Source organism: Protopterus annectens, chromosome 1.part1 (genome assembly GCF_019279795.1).
Source record: "Protopterus annectens isolate FY-2018-M chromosome 1.part1, PAN1.0, whole genome shotgun sequence".
Taxonomy (NCBI): Eukaryota; Metazoa; Chordata; order Ceratodontiformes; family Protopteridae; genus Protopterus; species Protopterus annectens.
The window spans coordinates 490,589,567-490,601,068 of NC_056726.1; positions in this window are offsets into that span (position 1 = coordinate 490,589,567).

The window sequence follows — 11,502 nt, forward strand, 5'->3', positions numbered from 1 at the left end:
GAAAACAAAGAGCAAGAATTAGGCATACATTGTCATGTTTATAATGTAGGAAGCCATCTGGAAGGTAAATAATATACTCAGACTAAAACAGCTGATGTGAGGAATGGCACCTGTGGTGTAGTTTACTAGCCATCTTATACTTAATTACTAGCTATCAGTATGTTTGCATCATGGAGAAAGTTATTTGTAGTGAAGTATCAGCTGTCTCTTCCCTGGGTCAGGCTACAGCTCTGTTAAACCTGTGGCTCTAAATAGGGGGATGCACGTTCAGGCATCTGCTGATTCTGACCTCTCCTGACTGCACGGAGACCTTACAATATCATGCTGTTTTGCTTTAAGATGAATCAGCACAAATGACTTTCTGGGGCTCTGCATTCATTTGTTTATTTATGTCACTCTGGTAACAGGATTTGTTCAACCAGGTAAGGTCAGCCTGCAGGGGAGAAACAGGAAGAAAATCTCCAATAAATCACACTGGATAAAACATTCTTAACACACACACTCTAGTTCATAAAAAGAGGATTACTAAAGGGGTTATCATACAGTGGAAATGTTTAACTGTGGAAAAGCAGAAAAACATCTTAACTTTAAATAATCAGCTTGCTGTTGAAGAGATAGGATTTACCTGTATCATGCTGACTCAGGGTGAGTTTAACACCCCCCCAGCACAATCATTATTAAGACTGGAGAAATGCATGTGCAAGCTGAATGTGATTCATTTCTGTATGCTGTTTCTCATATCCTTGAGACTGCTATGCAGGGACATACTTCAGATCTATGCTTACCTCTCTATTGTCTAGAAGTTTGCAGGATGTCTAAATTTTTGCATAATATTTTAATTTTGTCTCTTGTGAAACTTAAATAATGACAGGCATTTGTGTTTCAGAATTCCCATTCTTCAGAAAATGCACACTGATAGATATTCTTTTACTCTAAAAACTTTTTAAATTTACAGGAGTATTTTTCTTAATTGGGCCTTTAACCCCCATTATTTTTGGCTTTGTCAGAATTCTGGTGTGAGAGGTATGGATCCATGGGCATATCTCCTGGTTGCACATTGACCTACTGAGCAGTATTAATGACTCTCACAATTTGGTAATGAAAGGCATTATTTATTTATTTATAATTTATTTATTATGTATGTATGTATTTATTTATCCTTTGTTGACTGGGTTAGTCCCACTCAGCTAGTAGTCTCTTTTTAGGGAGGACCCAAGGTATTATTTATGCTACTAGTAGAAATTTGACCAGGGCATTGAGGACCTTCCCCTTCTATTTTCAGTCAGTGCCATGGGATCTTTCTCATCCATCTGAGATACCACCAACATAGGCAGACGGGTCTCAGTGTAATATCTCATCCAAATGACATTGTGTTATGCAATGAGCTTATTTTTTTTTTCTAGGCACTGGCTCACTTTGTTACTTCAAGATGATACCATAATGCTGTATGGTTGTTTTATTACTGATCGAGTGGCCTACTTAAAATATAACCTTGTTATGTGCCTCAGGATGATTGCCAGTTACCTGGATACTGTTAGGTGTACCATGTGAAGTTAGTACTAATACCTACAGGCACTTGCAATGTAGTTCTCATTTATGGTCAGAACTAACATATCAGAATACCACCAGGTATATACAATGTGTTTCCTCAGCTGTCTGCACTTTCATACCAGGGTGATACCTCTAAGTACACATAATGGGTTTCCCCAGTTATGGACTACACTAGTAAACTAGAATTATCCATCCATTCTCAACCCGGGGTCAGGGTGTCACTTCAACAGTGACAATCATCTCAAACCAAGGTGCCAAGGTGTACACCATCAGGTGGCTACCCCTGCCACGGTAGTTCATTCATACCACACACACACACACACACACACACACACACACACACACACACACACACACACACACACACACACAGACAATTTAGTGTGTCCAATCTGCCTACTGTATGTCTTTGGAATATGGGTGGAAACCAGAGCACTTGGTGGAAACCCACATGACCACAAGGAAGAGATACAGGCTCTGCACAGAAGGTACCCCTGCTGAGAATTGAACCAGAGAACCTCTTATTGTGAAGTGACAATACTAACCACTGCTCCACTGCTGCTACCCTAAAACTAGAATGCAAACTAGAATGATACCTTCAGGTCTATTTTACTGTCAGTATCATATCATGTCATATCAGGATTATTCCATCAGGTATAAGCAATATATTTTCTCAATTCTGGCCCTAATTTGTGTACCAACGTGATAACATCAGGTATAAGTAATGCATTTCTATTTCCTCAGTTACAGTCAAGATCAAGAATTCTAGTCAAATCCAAAATAATGGGGGAACAAAGACGCAAATTCCGAGACAATGTCTAAATATTGTACCAGTTCACTCAAAAAATTAATAAAACAGCATACTTTGCATCAGCATGGATTTTTAAACAATAAGATGTATGAAACATCAGTGTTGGAGATTATTGACTTGTGTGTAATCCTTAGTGATTTATCAAAAAATCAATTTTTTATGTAGGACAGGTCAAAAATATGAGCCAAAATTATGGACATTATGCAACATCATGGAAAGTTGAGGGGCATGGTTTCCTGTAATAGTACTTTCAGTCCTCTGCAGCAACATACATTTTTGTGACTATATTTTACCATTTCTGAAGATCACAGCTAATCATCAGAAGTTGCTGTTTGTTTGGAAGGAGAGGAAGCATAGCTGTTAACTGTTGATAATTATGAGAAATGTTCCTTATTTTGAATGTATGAAATTCCATATTCCATATTGTTCCACATTGAAGTTGTCCATCACAATGTTATAATTATTTTTTTTTAACATATAGCCATGGTAGATCAGATGAAGTCATATTACTTTATGAAAACAACTTTTTTAATTAGTATGAGGAAACAATTATTAATTACAATGTGAGCTTCCAAGCAGAAGTTGTTAGTAAATGCTCCTGTATTTCATATTTTATGCATTTATTCTACATTGTGTGAGAGGTACTGTGTCACATTTTGGAGTTGGAAGATTGTGAGTGATGGGAAGCAGTCAATGGAAGAAAGCAGATGGCAGTCTGAAGCCAAACCCATTAAAGTGCTGTGACCTGGTAAGAGTCAGGACAGAACTGAGTGTCTGACAGTTCCAAGCCTAAGTTAATTATGATATATTTGGATGTTCTTGCATTTTTTTCACAAAAAACAGGTTGGTCTGTGGGCAGTGGTATAAATATACTCTACTTACTGCACAGTACAGTTGTATTTATTTTTAATTAATTTCTATAGCAAACAAAGTTGGTGGTGTGCTACACAATAACAACAAATGGAAATACACTGCTGTGGATGTTATTTTTTATTTGTTTTTTTTTCTGAGTTATACACAGAACTATAGAAAACATGGATATCATTTTCTAGTGTCAGGTTAGCTATGAAAGTAAATGGCAGCTACTGGATCACTTGGAGTGTGCAGTATTTGTTGAAAAGAACATTGTCATTATATTTGTGTGACTACTTTACAGTCAAAGATAATGCATCATCTCAAAGGGAGACATTCCACCAGGTCACTATGCTTGTGTTTTATGCACAAGTATCATATTAGAAGTCCCAACATGTTTTATTATGAACTGCCTTCACAGCCTGAAATATGGATTCTCGTATAGAGCTAGTAAGTCCAGCTTTTCAGGGGGGTTTTGTTGTAACAGTTGGGCACTGTGAATGGTTTAAACCAGGGGCTGTTTACCTATGCATAAAAAAGCCAGATAATGCTAATGTCCAAATATGGACTACATTTTCATGATGTTGAACTAAAAATCATATATATTTTACCAGACAAAAATATATTTTTTCAGTTATAACACATCATTACCATACTTTCAAGTGGCTAAAGCAGTGGAGACAAATTCAGAGGTATGCTGCACTGGGAGCTGTGAAGTACTGATAGCAGCCTTGGATTGGACTTTAGCTGAATACACTGCTGCTATTAGCTGAATGTTTTATAATGAATTCTCAGAGTGCGACAGAGATATATGATAATAATAATAATAATAATAATAATAATAAAATAACAAAACACATTTGTTAACCAGGTAGCCAACTGGTTTAAAGACAGGACCCTATTGATTTAGTTTAGGTATCTTTATTGCCATTCTGACATTTTGAATTATATTTATTTTTACTATAGGCTCTGTGGTGAACTTTTGCTTAGTATGTTTAGCAAAATAATGGCCTATAATAATTTGTTATTGAATTGTAATTACATCAAAAGTGTAATTCCCCTTTATTTATTTTGAATGAAAAAGTTTTTTGTCTCTGTACTTATGAACCCCCCAGTTAGACTCATACACAGTAAAATGCATTACAAGAAGATACATTTGCATATGTGTCTTTCTTTGCAGATGGAACAACCACCTAAATACATTTTGTGTCTCAGTGTCATGATATATTATTATGAGAAGTTTGCTTTAGTACTTTTTACAACCATTGATAAATGTTCCTTTATTGATTATTGCCACCACTGGTCTTATGAAACCATTTGGATGTTCTGGCTTTGTCATTCCTTTGGCAAAAAATCTATATTTTGTACGATTTTTCAAGCTAACAAATGCAGTATATAACAAAATCACATTACTGGTGTAATCTTTTGAATCCAGAACCAAAAAATAATATTCTTTTCTATGGAAATATAATATTTCTGTCATTTTATATACCATAGTGAAATATTCATATTTTACATGGCCTAAGAGTCATATGCAAATTTAATATTCTGTTTCCTACATTATGTAAAAGCTATTGGGTGTGCAAAACAAAATGAAGGTGGGGTTATCAAAGGGTCTTATCCAGAAATGTTCATAAGCATATCTTTTTTTTTTCAAAACAATTTTTATTGATTTTAATTGTAACATAAAACAATCACATAAAATCATGAGAAATAAAAAAAAAAAGTGAATCTAAAATTTTAACATATATATGTCGCATATATATATATATCTATATATATATATATATATATATATATATATATATATATATATATATATATATATATATATATATACAGAAATTAACAAATTTATAAAAACTGAAGTATATACAAAGACATCCAGTGAAATCATTAGAACTAAACTATTATTTTCTGTTTATATCATACATCACAGATAAGAAATTAATGAATAAAATGCACTTATTATAAAAGTTAATACTTTTTCAACAAGTTTTGCAGATTGACCCACAAATGGTTATCATATGTTTTCCTAGTTGTTCTAGAAATTATGTTTTTTAATTGTAAATTACATACATCATTTAATACATTTTTGAACTCAGAAAATGTAGGAGGAGATCCAGATATCCAGTTCTTTGTTATGGGTTTCCTAGCCACCGCTAGTATTGCCTAAAGTAAGGAGTACTTTATTTTTCTAACACATAGTGGAACAGGTGTATTAAATATAGCCAAGGATGTGCTTAAAATAAAGTTGTCAGTGAAAAGTGCCTGTAGTAAATCATTTACATTTTCCCAAAAGATGTTTAAAGTTGGACAATCGTAAAACATATGAGCCCAATTTATGTCTATATTTGATTTACATTTATTACATATATTTTGTTTTTTGTTAATTTTGTCCATTAATTGAGGACTGTAATGTGACCTGTTCATGAATCTCCAGGTATATAGTTTCCATCTCAAAGAAAAAGTAGTTTTTCCTGCTGATTTTAATATATTTGTCTTGTCTTGATCAGCCAGAGAATTATTATTAATTAAACTATAATAGTTTCAGTAGTTTTGTGGGCAACTAAATGTTTCTTCCCTTAAGATTCTATAAATGAAAGAAAGTTTGCCTGAGTAAGTATGATAATGTAATAGGGTTGATTGAAGAAATTGTAATAAAATCCTAGGATCATGTTTGGTGGATGAAGAGATCATTTGTAGTTTATTATCAAGAGATAATATAAGTATTTGAATGTCTAGCCACGTGGATTTGTCCAGTTGATATTCCTGTATTATGTGATCACAGATTTAGCCTTATATTCAGAAGTCAATTGGAACCAGAACTTGAGGTCATTATGTTTAAAAATGGTGATTTTGTTTGAATCTGAGGTTAAAAGAATTTCTTGTGTGAATGCTATGGGGAATAATAAAAAAAAACATTATTCATATTTAAGATGTTTATATATAAAATTTCTATGTGTAATTGTTGCAAGTACATAGAAGAAGGAAGTAAATTTGTAATAAACAAAAGAGAGTATAGATCAACATCAAAGTATAGTTGCAACAGTAAACAAGTTGTTTATCTAGCGAAATGCCAGTTGTGCCAGGTGTTCTACATAGGAAAGACTGACAGGAAATTGATTGATAGAATTAAAGAACATATTTATAACATTAATGTCAAGAAAATGGAGAACGCCTTGGCTAGACATATTGATATGTTTCCGACTCATAGCTTTAAATTTAGAGTTATAGATCAAGTTAACTCAGATGGTAGAGGAGGAAATGAAAGTTTACTTTTAGAAAAAATAGAATTGCTTTGGCAACTTAGAACTAATGCTCTCAGATTTCCAGGTTTAAATGAGATGTGTTCCATTAAATGTATTCTCAGATTAAAAAACTTAGAAAGGTGAAGTTCTCTTAAGGTAATTTTATACTACATGCTAAAACCATTTTAATTAAATTTTATTAAATATTAAATTTTAGTAATGATGTTTTTGTATTACTATTCACTATTTATTACTATTTATTAATATTTATTAATATTTATTAATATGTATTAATATTTATTGATTTTTAATATTTATTGACTTCTTTATATATGACACCTATTTAGTAACATTATTATTGTTAATATTGGCTTCAGTACACCTATTATTTAAGTTATGAGTATAGATGTACAGTATAACAATCTAAAGGTACCAATATTGACATTCATTAACTAAAAGTGTCCCTAAAAGTGTCTTTGAAGTAGGTTAAAATGATTTGGTTGGTAGAGGTCGTGTATGCACATGTCATTTCTTTATTATGCTTTATTATTTAATAAAGCGTTTATACAATATACTAGAATTAGGTTAGAATGTTTTTATTTGTATTTGTATACATACAGTTGTCATTATTAAGTGAGTGAAATATTAAAGAAAATATGTTGGTAAGGAGGGTTCACGTATTGGTTTAAGAGTGTTTTAACATAACTTTAATATTGTTTTAATTTTGTGATTAATACTGATTCAAAATGCTGGCTGTATTCATGCTTTTTATACATTGACTTTTAATATTTATGCTGGAGTTAATTATATTAAATTAATTTAATTCATCAATCAATTAATTATACTGGATAATGATGTTCAGATGTACTATATAAAGGCATATTTTAAAAGGGTTGTTGTTTATGATGAAGTTGGGGCAGGAGCCCTGATGAAAAGTGTATGAATATTTGCACACTTCAAAGTGAAATAAAACGTTTTTGTGGAATGTTTTTGTGGAAAGTTTCCAGTATTCGTTTAAATACAAATATAAGAACAGCTGTACTAATAGCGACTATCCTGGCTTTGGTGCTCGAGTGAGGTGAAGCGTTGTGTTTAGTCAAGGTTTAATATATTCATAAACATCTTATAATCAACATTTAATAAGGATATGGGTCTGTATGAGGAACAATTTTTAGGGTTTTTGTTAGATTTTAGAATGGGTGATATGAAGGTATATTTCCATTGCTGTGAGTGTTGTTGGTGAATACAGATGTACTTACAGTTATAGCTTCACCTTATGCACTTTCTTTTTTTCTCTTTATTCTTCTCTTTTTCCGTACACACTTTTTTGCCTCAGGAGATCGTGATTTATGTATTCCATAATGAGGTATTCAAGAAACTGTCATGTAGTCTCCAAACCAAGTAAAAAATGAAAACATATTGAGTATAGCATTAATTTAAGCTAATAAAGTTACTTCTTGGCGATTTCCACACTCAGTACTTCCTGGAGATGCATGTCTCTTAGCGCTGATGTCATCAGTAGGCATCGCAGTGCCAAAAATATGAAGCAAAGAAGTTAATGGTGTTTTCAGGTTGAATTGATGATTATGAAGCAGTTGAAGCTCGTGGATAGCCCGCACAAGGTGAGTAACATGCAGAAATTGTCTCTAGTTATTAAATCGGAGGGAAATCCATTGGGACAAAAGCAAACAGTTATTTTTAAGTATAGAGTGCAGCATTCAGAGACAGCTAGGCTTCAAAGGCCCTATTACAACTGTTAGAGCAAAAAAGGAAGCAACATGAGTCTTTTCCAGTACTGTATTCAGAGGCAACAAATGAAGCAAGGAATCACAGCACCACAGCAGGTCAAGAACATCACAAGCACATTTCAATATATTTCACCAAATGAAAGATGCCCTTTTCCATCATTAAAAAAAAGCACACTTTTGCCAGCTTGTCATGTCTACCAACAACAAATTGACTATATAGGTTAAAACAAATAACAGCATGGCTGTATAAGTTAAAATAAAATATGATAAAAAAAACATAATAAAAGGCACTGCAGCATATGAGCAGAAGAACTGTCTCAGAAGATTTCCGTATTGCATTAAATCTTTTTAATTCTTGGACAGACTTTACCATTATGGTTTAGACTGGTCTTGCATTTGAAGCAACATGGTAATGCAGCAAACCAGAAGTGCCTTATGCTAATTAGCCATGTTCCCTTCCCTGAAAATGTCCATAGTGCCTGATTTGCTTGATCAAGTGATTCACGGAATCTCTTGGCTGAGTGAAACTGTAATTTAGGAGGCAAAAGTAAATGCCATCAGAAGACAAAAGTCATTCATTCAGTCCTCTGGGAGTACATGTGGTGTAGACAAGTCCAGTGAATCTGTTGTGATGGAGTGCCATGACTGTGAGAAAGTGTTTGAAAGCTTACATATGGATGAGTTGATGTGTGTGATATGGGTGGCTATTTGGGTGTATGTGTGAGTACATGGGTATCTTAATGTTTTCTTGTATGAGTGTGTGTGTGTGTGTGTGTGTGTGTGTGTGTGTGTGTGTGTGTGTGTGTGTGTGTGTGTGTGTGTGTGTGTGCGCACGCATGTGTGTTTAGGGGATTGCCTTTGCTAATGTGGTGCATAGGGTGCTATGTTTTACACAGTGACATATTCAAAATATTATACCTCGGTCATATATGTTGCCAGGTTTTCAATTACTGACTCTTTGACTTTGGTCTTTATGCACTTTGTCCTTTGGCTTTAGGGTTTTAGCAGTACTCTCTTTGAACTGCTATGCATCAAATAAAAAGCTCATTAGCTAAACTGTCTCCTGTTGTGTTTACAGTATTTATTTATTACATTTAACCAGAAAATGTCTGACTGGGCTAGGAGCCTGTTTTCAGCAGACACCCAGGGATAAAATCTCCAAAATAGTAGCAAGCTAACAATAATTATTAAACAAGACAAATATAAAATACACAGTTGAGTAACACATATATATGTGCACATATATACAGTGGATCATTAATAGAGACACCAACATCATTGCAATTGTGTATACAGTTATGAGGAAATGGTTCATATAAACCCATGTCTAACAGTGCAGCAAAATTAAGTTGTGTACTCTGAATATTAGATGTGCTTTCTATAACAGTATTTCATGCATATGTTGTATTCTTAGATTCACAGACATCACAAGGCCACTGAGTCTCATGACCATTTTCCCTTGCCAGTACCCACAGGCAATACCTCCTTTGTCTAGGAGGGCCATGCCAGTCAATTCTGGAGTAAATTTGTGGACACTAATCCAGTTATCTAGGTTATGTTTAAAAGAAATTAGTGAACCACACTGTGTAACATGTAGGGAAAGTTTATTGCAGGGGTTTGGAACATGATGGATTATAAACCCATTCCTCTACTGTGTTTTATTTATATGTTGATTATATGGATTGCCTTAACATGTCCTCTCTTGTTCCTTCTGTCTTGTGGCCAAAGTCATAGATCAAAAGGACCAGTGAGGGCTGGTCTGTTCCTAAAGTAAGTTAGTAAATCTAGTTTGAGGTAAACTTCCAATGAGAAAAAAAATGCAAATGTTTCCTGATGATGGTATATGGTTGTCAAATGGGAATCCTGCACTCCCTTAATCCAGTCTCTTTATACACTGTAGCTGAATATCATGGGTGCAGATTAGTTGTGCATCTCTACCTGGATTAACAGTTACATTTATGTATCCCCTTAATGCTATGTCATCCTGAAACACATTTAGTTTACACACCAAAGCTTCCTAGTATATTTTGCTAGAGTATCTGGTGGATGTATGTGCTACTTGTTAAGCAGTTAAAGTCAATGGGCACAAGTGTCCTATTTCAAGGGCAAACTGGGAGCGGAGCACTGCCTGATTAATTGACTTGCTCAGAGTCACACAGCAGTCAGGTGGAGGTAGAAAGAACAAAACCTTGTACCTTTAGTTACAGAAAATTATTTATTTATTTTTATTTATTTATTTATGTTTGTTTATCGGGAAATTACGACTGGACACAGGTCCTTTTTCAGCGGAGGCCCGGGAAGAAAAGCTCCACAGAGTGAACAGTGATGAATGGTGTACATAAGAATCAGTACTTTATACATTATAGGTGATCATTGACATGGAGAATAAGAAAGAATACAGGTACACATTAGGTGCCATTAGGTAGTAGCTGTTGTTACACATCAAGTGAAGGAGTAGAAACATTGCAAAACAATTGTATAACAGTAATAACAGTAAGACAGATTCAAGAATTCTTAAACAAATATTAATAGACAATAATAATACACAAGAATTAATATTATTAAGAATAAATATCTCATTAACAGTTCAGAGCCTTAACCCTCTGCACCGAGTACCAGGCAAAAGTACCATGTTACAGACAAAATTAACAAATATAAATGTACACGTCTCATTAAAGAGCATGGAAATATACTAGAGATTAAGTGACCATTTCTATAGAACACCATATAATTTGAATATAAAATACTGTTATATTATATATAGAAAATTAATAAATAGTGCAATCATTACAAGTCCAAGGCAGAGGTGTAGCTAGCTATTTTTGTGCCCAGTGAATTGTCCCATTATCTTGTGCCTCCCCTACCAAGATCTTCACTGAATTTGAAGAGAAAAAAAAAACACCTTTCTTCTTTTGAATGGTAGCAAAGCTATTACCTGTATATACTTCTTTTGTTTGGGGATCACAGATGATGTTCTTCGACTGTTTTTAACAGTGCATACAAACCATAGCAATACAGTCATATTAAACTTTGCAGTTTATCAAATAAAAAGTTGTAGAACACATAATCTGTTAAAAGTAATAATCAATAATCATTAATAATTAAATATTCCAGATAGCACTGTTGTAATTTTGATTCCTCTTTTTACACAGTGTTTCCATTCTCCTACCCAGTATTTTTTATGGGTCTATATTACATCATTGAAAACTCTATTGAGCGAATGCCACTTCATGGAAAATGCCGTTCATCGAATTCCACTATTGTGGGGGGCACAGCCCCACACACCCTC